A 10,925-nucleotide genomic window follows, 5' to 3' on the forward strand; every position below is an offset into this window, starting at 1 on the left:
GGACATACAGGGGGAAAAATAAAACACAAAAAAGTAGTCCAGTAGCTGGACGTACCTATCCAGGGCTGCTTCCCTCCCAAAATATTTTCACCGCTAATCAATCAGTCACTTGTCATTTGAGAGTGTGGAAGTAGAAATTCCTGATCTGCTGGGCTAAGTTCCTAAAATGTTTCTCTGACTCCACACCACACAACAAAAAGCCCCTGCGGTTTTCTCCCCAGCTGGATCCAAACTTGGAGTGCCACATTTTTAAAAGAAAGTCTATTGACAAGAGAACAGCCTTGTAAACAGCTTTCTGCTGCAGGGGCAGGCAGTGCCTGGCAGACGCACAGCTGGCAGGCAGGGACACAGGGCTAATCTCAGCATCGGTGCAAAGAATTACAAGCATCTCCGCCGAGTGCTCTTCGCCAGCTAGCTTAGGGCATGGCCCTGATCAGAGAGAACAGCAAACCGTGCTCCAGTGACTTGTGTGTGCAGTTACGGGAGTCATTTTCAGTGGCAAGAATGGGGAGCTGGCACTGTGCTGAGTGGTTAGCCAGAGAGCGGCACTGTCTTTGAGCCAGGCAGCAACTGGTGACGACATTGCGGGAACATGTTGTTTAACAAACAAAACTCCCGTGTGTACTGCTTGAAAGAGGAAGCCCTTCTCTTTGTGAGCCCCACTGACTGCTGAGTATTAACACAAATCCTGTGGCTGCATGGGTATTTGGAAAGTGCCCCAAACAAAGAAAGGTGAGATTGAGGCCTTTGGGAGTTACCACAACACACATGGTTACAAAGACCAACATCTCATTAGGGTCTATGCAGGATCTCTAAGCACTTAGCATCCATTCAGCTTCATGACGTCCCTGGCCGCTTTCTATTGTTATCCCCCGTCTCAGCTGTGGCAACCGAAGCACCGAGAAGTTACGGGGTACACGGGGCTGTCTGTGCAAAGGCCTGTGTCGGAGCAGCACAATCCCACTTCCAGCCCTTGGAATGGAGCAACTTGCACGCCTGGAACACCGGGCCAGTGCAGGGGGAAGAGGGCTATGCCTCCTCTTCCTCGCTCTGGGGGGGTGATGGATACCATTGGGAGTATGTGGAGGGAAGGCCTGAAATGGCTCCTGGGTGTTGAGTGGAGCACGTGTGACAAGAGGAAGGTTCTTGCTTTGCCCCCTGTGCTGTGGGTCAGTCTGTCTCTTGGAGCCTGATTCTACCATCCTGGGCCACGCTGAATTCCCACCGAAACCAACAGCACCACTTACCGCCGATGGCATGGCTCAATCTGAGGAAAGGTCAGTAGCACCAAGCCTTTAGGCCCAGATCCTCAAAGGCATTTAGGGACCCAACTCCCATTGATTGCCAGGGCAGTCAGGCACCTAGCTATGCACGATGGCTTTGAGGCTGTGTCTTGGTGAATTTCCCACAGTGCATCTGTGATGGAACTAGGGATAAAGCCAGAGCCCCCTCCCCCCAATCTCTCTCTTCTCAGTCTTAACTACACCACCACCATTTTCCCCTTAATTATGCCCCTTCAGTTGTTCTTACCCTCTTCTTTGGTGCTACATAAGCATTTCTTTCCTTTGCCCTTGTCTGCCCCAGAGATCGCTAGGAGAACTGGGGCATCTGTCCTTTTCATGAGATCATTTTAATCTTCGGCCTGTGGCTATTCATGGCTGGTGCAGCTGTTCCCCTGGTCCGTGAAACCTAGCTTTGACTGTGGTAAAGTTGCAGGTATAACGAGCGCTCATGGCAGCAAAGGGCTGAGCGCAGGGGGAAGAGCCAGGTATCTTGGTGACAGATGCTGGATGGGGCATTGGGAACGGTGCTTTTTGATGGGTTTAGGTTCCCCCACAGGAAGTCTGAAGGAGACGTGCTGCAGCAACCCCTGCACTGGTAGGTGGAGGTGGCTGGAACCGCATCACAGACCAAAGTAGCTCATTCCAGCACCTTGGGCCCACCGTGATTACTGCACAGCACCTCAGGCAAGCTTTCCCCTTACATCCCCGTGCCACAGCCCCTCACGTCCTGAGCTGTATCAACCCCAGCTGTGCAAGCTGTAGGCCCTTCCGGGAGCTAGGGTGGTTTTGTAATGTAGGCACAGACCAGCCCGGGCTGAGAAAGTGTTACTAATGCATGTTTCTATACTCCAGTACTGCCCAGAGACCCTACTCCACAGTGGAATGCAAACGGAAGGTGACATGATCCCTCTCTACAGAGGAAACACAAGTTTCTTTTTTGGGTTACAATCCACGCAGCTCTTGGCCCCACTCTTTCAGAGCTGAATTATCTCTGGCCCCTGCACTGCAAAGGGGGTGTCTAACAGCAAGCCAGGAAGCTGCAGCACGCAATGGCTGAGTGCCTTGGCTCTCCTGGCAATGTTTTTATGATTACGCCTCCACCCCAGCATGGTAAAAACCAATCAGTTGGCAGATCCCTACACAGGCAGCCGCAGTCCTCCCACTGCATTCTGGAACAGCTGAAGTACTGATCCCATAGTGCCCAGGGAGTGGGAGATCATTTCCCAGGTGCAGCCCCGTGGGTGGAACAGGAGCAGCTGCAATGCAATGCAATGCTGCAATGCCTGGCAGAAACTGTTGCTGGTTATATTGCAAGTTGCTTGGTATTTAGACACCTTGAACTAGTCCTACAATAAGCACAGCACTGGCTGTTCCAGAGCAACTTGATATCTCTCAGCCATACAGGTATCAGATTTGCTCTCGGAAGTTGCTAGGATTGGTACTACTGCCCTCAACCAGCAAACGCCTGCTCAGGTTTTCTTAATAAGATCTTGCATTTTTATTGGGCCTTCCCTGCTAATGAATCTCTGTGTTTGACACAGTTAGTTAGTGATATAAGCTACACGCAGAAATAACTCCCTTAGCACAGGTTAACAGCTAGGGTTATGGGTGCACAGAGCGGGGCAGGACATCTTATTCCTGTGCTCATGAGAGTTCAAGACTGACTTTCTCCATCCCACATTTTAACCAAAAGTTGAGATCTCAAACATTTTGATGGCCAGATAAGCTGACTCACCTTGAGTAGCCTCTTACTCCATGAGCAGTCTCACTGATTGCAGCAGGGCTCCTCCCACAATTAGGAACTACTCACCAGGAGTAAGGTACCACTTCCAGCCCTTTGACCCCAAAAGAAGGAGAGGGTGATTCAGGAGTTCACTGTATCCCTGTGACAGCAGCAGCAGCAATAGGGGAGCCTGGTGATTTGCTGGGAAAAAGAGCTGACAAAGCTGAACAGGCCGAGGGATGTTGGGGAACAATGAGATGCTTGGAGTAGTGAACCTGACCAGGCACTAGAGCACCAGGGCATGGTCCTCTTCCCTTCACCACATTCAGAAGCAACTCCATTGATGGCAATGGAGTTACCCCAGTGGAGACTGAAACAATGAGGCCTGTTGTCTAATCCAGGGGACACCTCTTTGAAAATCCTTTACAACATGGACAATATTCAAAAGCACTGGAGTGGTTTAGGAGCTAAAATCCTATTGAATTTCTATGTCACTGGGGCCAAAATTCTCAAAAGCTCTTCCATTACCTAGGAGCTGGTGTCCCCATTTCTGACAGCGTTCCAGAAGTTAAGATGCCAGCCCTGCATCTGCCTGCAGTGCCTGGCGTTTCCCTTCCTTGTTGCTGTTTTCATTCATTCATTCATTCATTTCACTGCTGTTTGCAGTGCTGTTTTCATTCAAGCCAACAGAAACCCTTTAAACGAGCTCTAAGAATAGCCAGTCTATTAAAATTGCTGCACCAGCAAGGAAACAGGACCTCTACTCTTTTTCTCTAGCCACCATTATGCAATTTAAAGTCTCCAACTGCTCAAGTCATTTTTTTCCCTTTAATAATTGGAAAGTCCAGAAGCAGCAGCAGCCCTACAGGACAAAGAGTAAGATTGCAGGATTGATTTATTCAGGTGCTTTGAGCAGCGTGAAAGTGACATGAGTGTAGTGCTTTGATTTCTCTCAAGCTGATCAAATGCTGGATTAAGGACGCAGCAGAGTTTCACATGGTTGCAAGACATCCCTGGGACAGATTCAGCCTGGAAATTGAACCAGCCTTCTTCAAAGAGGGCAGTTCTTGGGGCAGTTCAATGTCTCAGTACAATGAAGTGAAGCAAAAGGCAGACTTGGAAGGTAACTTCTCTCCACCTCTAGCTGCACTTTACAGGTCGAGTCTAACTCCCATGAAAGGCTTCTATTGACTTCAGTGGAGCTTGACCCTACACAACGAGGAAGTCACGCTTTATTGCAAGTTAGAGCAAGCTTTCAGGCCCTGAAGAGTCTTGTCTGCAGTCTCCAAAAGGAGGCAGAATCAAGCCCTGTGGTTCCTTTAAGGTCAGGGGGTTCATCCAGCACATGGGCACCTGTCCATATTGGCTGCAGATGCGTCTTCTGTTGGTTGTGCCCCTGCATCCCTCCCCCTTTCAAAACATGATCGGAGTCTGACAGACTGGCCGGTACTGCAGGTTATGACAAGAAAGCAGTTTAATGCCTCACTAATTCCTGAGAGCACAAGATTCAGCTGGTCTCAGACCCTCCCTTTCTAACCTTCACTGCACTTGAAAAGACAAGGTATTTAAAAAAAAATCAAAGCAGGTTGTAGACGCACAGAGAGCGATGTTGGATACAGATTGGCTATTTCTCTTCCACTCCAAAATCTGCTGGGTGGAACAACCAAATCCCGCTTCCTCTTGCTTCTTCACACACAGAAATTATTTCCAACACTCAATCCCCAACCACAATCCAGTGTTTTTGGCAGCCTACCTCTAACCTCTATAGGCATCAGAGCATCTGCCCCCTTCTTTGCCCAGTACATCTCAGGCACCCCCTGCTCTTTGTTCATTACAGCTTCCCTCACTCGCCTTCCGTCCTAAGCCTTTTAGCCAGTAGCAAGGACAGCTGCTCGAATTCTCCAGAGCAACTTGTGCTATAGCTTGATTATTTCCCATCAGATTGCAAGAAGCCACACTCTTTCCCCTCACTTAGGAGGCTGCAGCGATAATGCTGAATGAATCCAGTAATACGCTTCATGTCTACAGCAGCATGCAGCGAAGGATCTCAAAACACAACTCGCCCCTTGCTAGATGGTGCCTGCCTAAATCACTTTGCTTGGCATTAGTTGACCAGATTTGCTTATGTGAACTGTCTCATGAACATGATAGAGACCTGCTCCAATCACGGTGTGACCAAAGCCAATTAGCCATACAATGCGTCAGATCATTAAACCTTTAGACCAGATGTTTGTGCGTGCCTCACGCCAGTTAGGGCAACACTCGCGTGCAATGGAAGGCGAAAAGAAGTAAAACAAAATTGAGAAGCGCACTTCAAAGGAATGGAGACCATCATTCCAGGAGGAAGTTGGGATTCGAGCTGTTCTGAGACAATGTGTGAAATCAGTAAATATCCTTTTGTAAACCCAGCACGTTCCGATAAAATCTAGTAATACTTCACTCTAATTTAATGCTTTTCAGGAGTAGATCTCAAAGCACTTTGTGAAGATCAGTAGCCATTAGCCCCATTTTAAAAATGGGGAAACAGAGAGAGGGGATGCAACTCGCCCAAAGTCACCCAGCAGGTCAGTGACAGAGGTAGGAATAGAAGCCAGGTCTCAAGTTCCCATCCATTGTGCTAGCCACTAGGACACACTGCCTCCTCTATAGAGAGGACTGGCCTAAACATTCTTTGAGGATGTTATGTCAAGCCTGCAGATAGGCCAAGAAGGAATAAACCAGCCTGCAGCCAGTTCCGCGCTATGTAAAGATGGACAGTAGAACAATCAGGTACTGACACAGGGCCATCAGAAAGCAAGATGCATTCCCACCCATAAGTAGATTTTGCTCTAAAGAGATACAGGAGCTCCTAGGTACCACCTGCTGCTTTGCCCAGTCACAATGGACACACAAAGGCACTCACAATTAGGATCGCTATTCAGAGGAAGTAACCCAGTGGACCAGCCTTTCCCAAAAGAATAAATGCAGGCCTGATTTGAATAGTTTACAACCTAATACAAAGGGCAACAGTTTAAGGGAGGGAGGGCACGGTGCCATCATGGCTAAGACTCAGGAGGTCCCTGTTAAAGGTTTTGAAGGACGAGTGTAAAATGTATATATATATATAAAATATGTAACAAACGTGACAGACCAAGGGCCAGAGCAGAGACAAGGGCAGCGCCTGCTCCTTCCTGATCGTCAGTGGTAACTATGGTAACAAGCCCACCACTGAACGCAGTCCAGTCCCAGTTGATTCCTTGCCTGTGTGACCCTCCTCGTGCTCCCCCCCTCCTCGCTGCCTGGGAGAACTGCACATGGACACACACGTGTGAGAGCGGAGGGTGTTCCACGGCACTCCAGGCAGCGGAGGGAGGAGTAATTACAGCCATGTGCACGGTGCCCAGGGGCTGGAGTCCAAAGGCAGTTTCAGGGAGGGGAAGTGAGGATTTACTGAGATTTACCAGCTGAGTTCTTATGTGCACAGACAATAGAGAAAAATGTCCATGGGTGCCTCCCTCAGGGCTCCCTCTCCATTTCTGGCGCGGCTGGGCACAGGTCAGCGAAGGATGACTAACTAACTTGACATTTTTGCACGTAAGCTCAGGCGGCCTAGAGTTAAGAACGTGAGTCACACAGGGATGCACGCCCTGCAGGGGGGCAGTTCCAGAGCCTTCCCTCCAAGGCCCTCCAACTGCTTTCCCAACAGTAGACAAAGCCCCTGAGGAGCCCACGGAGGAACCCGCTCTCATTCCCATTTTCCAAAGAGGGAAATGGAAGCACACGGAGGTTAAGGACTTGGTTTTTAATGGCTGCTGCACAAGTGCCAACCATTGCATCGTGTCCCAATGGCAGAGAAAGTCAGATCAGTTCTTCCCCTGCCTCCCAGAACTCGTCGTCAGTCATCACAGACTTGACCTGCTTCTGGTTAATTCACCACTTTGCCTGGGAAAATTAAGCTCCCCCACCCACGTCTCTGAGAGCAGAAAGCACACATTCAAGATATACGCATCTACCCTTAGGTCACCATCTCCTAGGCTTTAAATAGTCACCACAACCGCTGAGTGTCTGTTTCCCACACTGACCATGGGGTTGGGAGCCCAGAACTCCCGAGTACTGGTGCTCACTGTCTGGCTGTGCATAAGTGACAGTCTGTCTCAGTTTCACCACCTGAACAGGGCCATCTCCACTTGGCCTGCAATGGGAACCACGAGAAAGCTTTTCTGCAAAGTGTGAGTTTTACTCTCAATGACCGTTCTCAACATGCGTGTTTAGACAGGGATTCTGACAGTGAATTGTATCGTCTAGAAAGCACAGGACAACAAAAAGGTATACTCTATAGTAAGATGCAACCTGAAATCAGGAGAATTGGAGTTATACACAAAGACATTTGCACATTTTGCAACGAATATTGAATTCGCAACCTGCCCTTCTGTTCTTAAAACCCACTTCTGGATTATAGTGAATTATGTCAATCACGAGAGAAGCAGGGATTTAGAAAACTGTCACCCTAGTTTACACAACCAGCAAAGGAACAATTTACGCAGGAGTTTGAAGAAACATTTAGGAGCATGGTTGAGGAGGACAGGCAAAACTACCAACCCCATAACAGTTACAAACCAATACTGCACTTGTGCTTTGTTTTAATCTCATTGGCATCTGAAACTCCACACAGCGGGCAGGCATATTAGAGCATTGATTAAACAATGATGAAGAACTGAGACACAGCTATTCTGACTGTAAGCACTATGGGGCATGGATGGTCTTTGTTCTGGGTTTATACAGCATCTACCCCAATGAGTTCCTGGACCATGACTAAGGGGTTTTAGGTGCTACTGCAATATAAATAGCTAATATTCAGCCAACAATTGAGCTAGCTTTGTATCAGGATAAGAAAGTAGCACACAAAACCTCTACTGAAGGGAGACACTTCAAAAAAAAAAACCCACAACATTTTGCTGAACCTGTTCTCTTAGGCCAAAGACTCTGCAACATGAAAAGTTCCAGAGGGGTAGCCGTGTTAGTCTGTATACAGCAAAAACGAGAGTTCTGTAGCACTTCAAAGACTAACAAATTTAATTTCTGCAGGCATTAGAGCTTTGAAAGGAGAGGTTTGTGCATGGGAGGGGCTGCATCACAAACCTGTTCCACAGTACCTCTCCCTCCGCATATTTTCTACTGTTTTGGTTCTAGGTGAGGCAGCGAAGAAAAACAACTTGCAGAGCAGACTTTGAACTAGGGTTGGCTGGAAAACAAGAATTTTCTTTCATGAAAAAAGTGTGAGGCTCTGACATTTGAACAAACTGCCCAACTTTGATGTTGTGGCTGGTTTCTTTTCTTTTTTGTGAAACATGCAAGAGAAGCCAATTGGCTCTATCTGATCCAAGACTTGGACCTGGGTCTCCTACATCCCACATGGCTGCCCAAATGACTGGGCTACTGGGCTACCCTGGGGTAGAGGTTTGTATCTCACCCTGCAAAGATCCCATCCTAGACCCGAGAAACCTTCCTATGGAAAATTGTCAAAATAATACGTTTTAATTTTGGGGGGATGGGGGGGACGGGGGGGACACGACGGGACACACCGTTTTCCAACAAAAATATTTAGTAAAAAAATCCCCAGCCAGCTCTGTTTAGGGCCCATGATTCTTTGCATGAACATACAGACCTTTTCTGCAAGTGCTGTCCTTCCAGAACAGAGTCCTCCATTGCCTCAGAAGGAATTATATTAGGCAAAGATAAGTTGCTCCACATGGAAATCTTACTTTAAAGCAGGAGGGAGGGGTACAGATGGTTAGCAGGAGCAAGTCAAGGTAGTCCATTTATGAACAATAGCTGTCTTGTCTTGTCACAATTTCTAACCAGGCTTTAATCAGATGGGCTGGATTTGTGCGCCTGCACAGAGCAGTGCTCACTGGTACCAGCTCTATTTCCTCAATAAAACACAGCGAGAGGGAGGGGAAGAGACTAATCATTTCAAACAACTGCTAACTGTTCCATGTAGCTAAAACAAAGCACAAGGGAAAGAGGAAGTGAAATACATAGCACACAAGGCAGCGTCTAGAATTCCTTTGGAGGAACAATTCTTTTCCCATTCCCTCTAGTAGATTTCAAGTATCATTGCTACACTGGGTGCAGAAAGCCACCTACTTACTACCCTCAAGGCTGGAACAATAACTTGTGTAAGGGTCCTATGAATTCCCCAAAGGTTCTCACATGAAAGAATATTGCCAGTTGCCACTGCTCATAGAAATAGCCAATCCAGTCCCTAGTGGTAAGATAGGGATAACTACATGGAGTCCATATCAGATCTCAAGATGAAAATTCGGAAGCTGCCACCTCATTAAGATAAAAATCAGACTTCGGTTTGGAGCATAATCCAAACATAGCTGGAAGTGTGGACTCCTTGCCAGTCCAGTAAGGTCAGTGAAGAGTACTGTGTTCTCTACACAACAGGCACACAAGCATGGAAGCCAATAAAGGCTCGTCCAGCAAGCTGGATAAATGATACACATGTTGGATCAACTGCCAGGGATCAGAAACTTAGGCAAGTGTCTTGTCTGCATCATCTTTTCAGCTCTAGGTGAAATGTGACTGGGTGCTCTGTGTTCTTGAAGAGCAGAAGCAAAGAAGTGGAAACAGCTGGCAACTTTTCACACAAAAACCCTCTTCCTTCCTTTTAAACAAACCGAGGAATTCGTTTGGCCTGGCCTCCTTCATGGGTTAATGAGGCTGAACTAATTTCTACAACCCGTCCCTCGGACGAAAGAAAAATCAAACAGTTTCAGGACATTAGTGATCACAACCAGTGACCACCATCAATGACCATGTGAGATCAGGCCCCAGCAAATAGGAACTACGGAAATAAATGCTTTCATACATGGAATGCTCAGCTTTCAAATGATGCCCTGTTCAAGAAGAGGTTCTGTTCTTTGCTGCCAGCTTATTCAGATAGGGATTTTCTATACCAAATCAGAATGATGGCCCACCTAGCCCCATCTCATCACCAAGAGTGACCATTACAAGATGCTTCAATGAAAGGTGCAACACTCCTGTAACAAGACAATACCATAATCTGTCCAGAGCAGAACCCAGGCAGTCACAGTAGCTATTATTCATGCCTAGGGTTTTGTTTTGTTTTGTTTGTTTTTAATTCTAAGGAGCTTTGTCTCAGTGAATGATGGAAGAGATCCCCAGGTTAATGTGTAAAAAACCTTATTTCTTTGAATCAGTTTAAAAAAATCTACCTTAAATTCAGCAATATTCCCCTTGCTATTGTGTTATGAAAAAAGGTAAAATGAAGCTTCCTAAATGAGCTTCTCTCAATGCCACCCATTGGCACCTTTTATTCCTCTCTTCTCTAAAGAGTCCTAAAGCTTTTCTGATGTGGATGCTTTTCCAGCTCTATGAGGATTTCCATTGGTCTTCTCTGACATCTTGTTCCTCTTTTGACTGATCAGAGGGTTTTCATTTCAACTGTTGCTTTAAGCATAATAGGTTCTTCTGGCCAACAAGTAGATGAGCAAAGATAAATGCGGGTAACATTAAAGTTCCTATGTCAACTTTAAAATGTTTACATTCTATTAACATTTTGCATGTGAAATGTATGCTCATCCACTAACAATTCTCCTGAAGTTTTCTGTCTGGGAACTAGGTTGTATGAAATCAGCCACACAGTTACTGAAAAGGTACTAAATGCTGCAAAGTGAACACTGCTGTCTAACTAAGAGCAGTTCAACAAATAGCAGTGTTTTGAGTGCAGAACAAGTTCACAGGGCAGGCAGCTAGTTTGTAAAACAAAGCTTTGCTCTTATGACAGGAGGTCTTTACTACCTCTGGTAAGAGATCTGAAGGAAAGGTCCATATACCAGGTTCACAAACATCAGACCTCAGAGTTCAGCTTTTTGCCTCTGGATGGGCAAGTGTTGTGAAGGTTTAGCAAC

This window comes from Emydura macquarii, unplaced genomic scaffold (assembly GCF_026122565.2).
Source record: "Emydura macquarii macquarii isolate MOO-44397 ecotype Brisbane River unplaced genomic scaffold, CSIRO-AGI_Emac_v2 contig_1230, whole genome shotgun sequence".
Classification (NCBI taxonomy): Eukaryota; Metazoa; Chordata; order Testudines; family Chelidae; genus Emydura; species Emydura macquarii.